The following is a 5,436-nucleotide window of genomic DNA, read 5'->3' on the forward strand; positions in this document are numbered from 1 at the left end:
CCCTGTTAGAGATAAAGGCAAAAAGGAAAAGTAGCAGTCATCATTTGTTTTGTAATGAGCCACATTGTAGAGGCAGAGCACATCCTGGGCAGTGAGAGCGGCCCCACTAAGCTCCTTCCCCCAACTACACTCAGCATCTCAGCATCCAGCCGCCATAGTTTTGAACTGTGTCTGTGAACATCTGGGCTTATCTTGATTTATTTTGTGCATCTGTTAGATGTGTCCTAAGGTATTAGAGAAGCTTAAGAGAGGTGATTTTTGGGGTCTGGGAAACACACATTTTTCCATTTGGTGCATCATTTCCTAGAGGCATGGGATGGAATGGCCAGCAGCCTGCAGAGCAACAGGCCTAAGTTTTATTGTGACCCTGCATCACATACTTCACCCACATCTCTCCATCTGTGAGAAAGGCACACCGCACAAAGTGGTAGCAAACACAAAGAGAATGTGAACGACTACCAGAAACAGACAGAAGAGTAGGCTCAGAGTCTGACCTGACCAAACAACCACAGCATTTCAAAAAGGAAAGATCCCTTCTACTCCCTTCTCTCTTCTTCCTCCTGCAGGGGCAATGAGCCCACCACCCCCAGTGTCCCTGTCCTCCTCACCCTGGTATGATACCAGCACCTCCCATGGGGAGCCCTTCCGTGATGCCAGTGATGGGCCCTCCTTCTCCTGTGATGATGCCAGGGGGCCCTGCTTCTGGAATGAGGGGCACCTATGGGAGGCCATGTGCCAATGACTCCTGGTATCCCAGTGATGAGACCTCCCGCCGGTCCCGTGATGGTGCCCACTCTGCCGGGAATGACTCAGCAAGACACATAAGGAGAGACAGGAACATCTTTAATCCATTTTACTTCACCAGGAGATCATGGTGCTGTGACTCTGTTTTCTAACACCCTGACAGGGAAGTCTTGCTCCCCCTTCCTATCAAAGAGAGAATAGTTTTGGCAAGGAAGTAGTGGGACAGAAAAAAAAAAAAAAAAGCAACTTGTATTTGTATTGTGAAATATGAAAACCACACATTCAACTGTCTTAGTCACAAAATTTTTTTTTCCCATGTAAATGAATGTTACTTGCTTCTTCAGTTTACGCCATTTGGGGTTAGGAAAGTTTTTATGGTAATGCTGTATTTCTGGATAGCAGGAGAAACCCATGATTCTATTTTTTTTTACTGATAAGATTTAGGCACTTAACTGGAGTTACTATTTTCCCCAAATTCTCTGTCCTGCGGGCTGTCTTTCGCGTTCTTCCAACAGTTTCTTACTTCTCTCCACTGTCACGACCACCGCCCTAGTTCAAGTTACCTTTTTATCTCTGGCCTTCGCCCCAGTGAAAGTGTTGGCTCATGTTGATCTCTCTGCTTCTTCCCTGTTCTTCTCTGTTCCATTCTCCACATAGCAATATGGTATGTTAATCAAAACGTGAGACTTTCTGCTTTTAAGTCAATCCATAGCTCTCCCTGATTCATAGATTCACACAAGAATCTAAACTCCAACGCCCCCCTGAAGGATCTGGCCCAGAATTACCACCCTCACTTTTTTCCATCACAGCACCTCCAGGGGCCACCTTCCCACATTAATTCTTGTCTTATTTACCAGGCGTCCCACTTTTCACTGCTCTTCTAAATGACTAAATGACATGTCCTCAGTGAGGCCTCCCATTTGGTCTACAACACCCTCCCCCACACCCATAAGTTATAATGTAAACCTCATATTTATTACCTTCATTTATTTCTCATCATTTTATGCACAATTTTTTTTTTCTATTCCTTGTCGTGTTTTTGTTTTTGTTTTTTTGACCTCAGGTGCAGAGGTTTAAATTCAACACTTTTCTCAGACTTCCCGTTGTTTGATTCAGTTAATTCTCAATACCTTCCCTGCCATCTCTCTGCTCCCAGCACCCTTCCTTCACCCTTGTATTTTATGTGACCTTCTTATATTTAATTAAAGTAAGTGTTACTTAATTGAAGCAATTTGTGACCTTTGTAAAATGTGTGTTAATTAACATAAGGAAATAGGAGTTGTCTCGGTTTAATGTCTTAACCTGCTTCAGCACCATTTTTAAAAATTTTAACATCTAGAAAAATACATTTGAGGGGTGCCCAGGGGGCTCAGTCAGTTAAGTGTCGGACTTCAGGTCATGATCTTGCGGTTCACGAGTTCGGGCTCTGTGCTGACAGCTCGGAGCCTGGAGCCTGCTTCAGATTCTGTGTCTCCTTCTCTCTCTTCCCCTCCCCCACTCACACTCTGTCTCTCTCTGTCACTCTCTCTCTCTCTCAAAAATAAATAAACATTAAAAAGATGTTTTTTAAATCTACTCAAATTACTATGAGTACGCCTACTTTGTTTCTAATGGTTGAACCATGTTTTCGAGTTTGTTCTCACCCCATTTGACTTTTGTGGTATCCGGTAATGGACACTTAGGTCGCCTCTAATTCTCCACATCGTAAACAACACCCCAATGAACATCCTCATGCAGGTCCCTCTGTGGGCCTCCGTGTCTCTGATATGGTCACCCTGGGTAATGGGGTGTATTTACCTTGAACTTGATTAAGCACCACCATAATTACAGTTCCAGGCCAACCTCCAGTCAGTAATGTCTAAGGTTATCTACGTCTGCAAGCTTCTGCCAACATTAACTCTCGATTTTCGCAAATCTCATGGGTACAAAGTGGTATCTGATTGTTTGGATGTGTTTTTCTGCCATTTCTAATAAGTTTGAGCATCCTTTTATATGCAGGGCCATGATGTTTGAATGGACACTATGTACAGAAGAGTGCCCAAGCTAGAATGTGAGTGGGAGCTGAGATCCAAGCCATGCTCTGCGTGCCCTGGTAGGGAACTAGAGCTGTCCTCAGAAAGGGCTGACATTTGATAATTTTCACCAAAGCAACGTATGGGCTAGCACTAGTCCAGATCCCGTACTTATTAGTCACTTAGGTTTCACATTCTGGGAATTCCTTGCTCATATCCTCTCCCCCCATTACGTTGAAGGTCTTGTAATTTCTTGTTCATTTTTAGTCATTACTTGTGTATTATAATCCCTTTTTGGTTTCAGACATTGTACATTTCTTCTACAATTCTGTCAACGGTCGAATTTGTCTATGACATTCTTCTTTTAACAGAACTTCTGAAGTTTGACACAATCAAAAAACAGTTTTTCTTGTCATGTCTTTAAATTGTAGGATTTTGCTTTAATCCTTCCCCGACTTCAATTCACAAGTGTATTTTCCTGCATTATTTTGTGTTAACTTGATAGTGTTGCATTTCACGTTTAGATATTTAATCTTTGGTGGGATCTGCCTTTGACTGTGATGTAAGGTAATCTGATTTTAATTTTCTCCACATTCGAGGACCCCTTTTCTCTACAACATTTGTTAAGCAGTCCATTTTTTTCTTACTAAGTTATAGTGCTGTTTTTATCACATAATTAGTCATCTCTGAACTCGCTGGTCTATTTGTTCACACTCATGTCCATGCTTATGCCAGAACCTCACTGTTTTATTACTTTACTTTGTATATGTCTTTATAAACAAGTCTTCGTTTTTGCTCCATTTGTTCAAAATTGCAGTTTTCATGAAATTTTCCCAAGAAAATTTTAGAATATGATGTAGGAAGTTCCTCAAAATACCCAGCTGGAATTTTAATTAAGACTTCACTGAATTTAAAGAGTATTTGGGAAGAAAATTAACCTGTTTACATTCCGAAGTCTAAAAGAAGAGATTCTCTCCATGACAGATTTTTTTTTTGTTTTCTTTTAACAGATACCTAATTATTTCTTAAATGAAATACCATGTATTTATTGTTAATACACAGATATCTTATAGTTTGCTAGCAATTGTGAATGCTATTTTATTTTTTTTATTTTAATATTGAGCTAATTTGTCGTTGAAGAAGAATAGTCTTCATTTTGGAATTTTACATTATGTCTGTCAATATCATGAAATTATCTTATAGATTGTAATAATTGGCATATTAATTCTATTGGTTATTCTAGGTAGACTACCATATTATTTGCAACAAGAAAAGATTTATTTCACTCCTATAAATTCTTACATTTCTTCTGTTTCTTTTCTTACAAATTTGATCAGAATTATTGTACTATGTGAAGCAGTGGTTAGTGGTAGTGATAATGTGCATCCTTGTCTCAGAGCTATAGATATGTGACTAAGTATAAAATCTGTTGTAAGTTCGAGTATATATAGCTTTTACTAAGCTCAGGAAGCATTCTATTCCTAGTTCCAAAATTATTTTAAATTATAAGTAAATTTTGCATTTAAAAGCTTTCTCTGCCTTTAATTTAAAAAAAATGTTTTAACTATATGGGAATTAAAATAAAAGAACAAAAATTTTTAATGCTTTTTAACTGTCTTTTGTGTAAACTGCCTTTTTTTTTTTTTTTATACAACAATAATAGATTTTCTGGTGCTGAACCATCCATGCATTCCTGACCCAAACTCTACTTTCATGATGCAATTTTTTGAATATACTTTTGAATTTTTATTTCTATGCTTATTTTTATGTCTTCTTTTTATTTCGATCAATTTTAACAGAGGCCTATCTTATTAGTATTTCCAAATAATAGCCTTTTGGTTTTGTCTTCCAATGATCTTTGTCATTTATTTCTGCCCTTATTTAAAAATTTTTTTTTTTCAACGTTTTATTTATTTTGGGGACAGAGAGAGACAGAGCATGAACGGGGGAGGGGCAGAGAGAGAGGGAGACACAGAATCGGAAACAGGCTCCAGGCTCTGAGCCATCAGCCCAGAGCCCGACGCGGGGCTCGAACTCACGGACCGCAAGATCGTGACCTGGCTGAAGTCGGACGCTTAACCGACTGCGCCACCCAGGCGCCCCTCTGCCCTTATTTTAAATATCTCCTTCTTATCTTCCTTGGGTTTATTCTATTGGTCTTTTTCAAAATTTTGAGTTAAATGTTTAGATTAAGTTGTTTTCCTTTTAAGCTCTTCTTTTTCCTGATAAATATATTTAAATATACAAATTGTCTACTCAGTACTATTTTAGCTGTGCCTCACAAATTTTGATGCAACATTTTAATTCAGTTCTAAGTATTTTATAATTTTTCTTAAACTAACTCAAGAGATTTTCTATTATGTTAGAGTCTGGACATAGAGTAGTTTTTTTTTTTTTTTTCTGTCCTTTTAAAGTTCATTTTTAATTTTGTTTTTAAAGTTTATTTCTTTTTGAAAGAGAGACAGATGGAGGGCCAGCAGGGGAGGGGCAGAGAGAGAGGGAAACACAGAATCTGAAACAGTCTCCAGGCTCTGAGCTGTCAGCACAGAGCCCAACATGGGGCTCGAACTCTGAACGGTGAGATCATGAACTGGGATCAAGATGTGTAACTGACTGAGCCACCTAGGAGCCCCTCACTTTAAAGTTTTCTAATTGCGTTGCATTATGACTCCATGACCCA

At 38.9% G+C, this 5,436-nt stretch overlaps 1 pseudogene; it reads left to right on the forward strand.

Moving 5' to 3' along the window:
* The first annotated feature begins 321 nt into the window (after nt 1–321).
* LOC125164857 (U1 small nuclear ribonucleoprotein C-like) lies at nt 322–825 on the forward strand (annotated as a pseudogene).
* Nucleotides 826–5,436: the final 4,611 nt, after the last annotated feature.

Source organism: Prionailurus viverrinus, chromosome B1 (genome assembly GCF_022837055.1).
Source record: "Prionailurus viverrinus isolate Anna chromosome B1, UM_Priviv_1.0, whole genome shotgun sequence".
Classification (NCBI taxonomy): domain Eukaryota; kingdom Metazoa; phylum Chordata; class Mammalia; order Carnivora; family Felidae; genus Prionailurus; species Prionailurus viverrinus.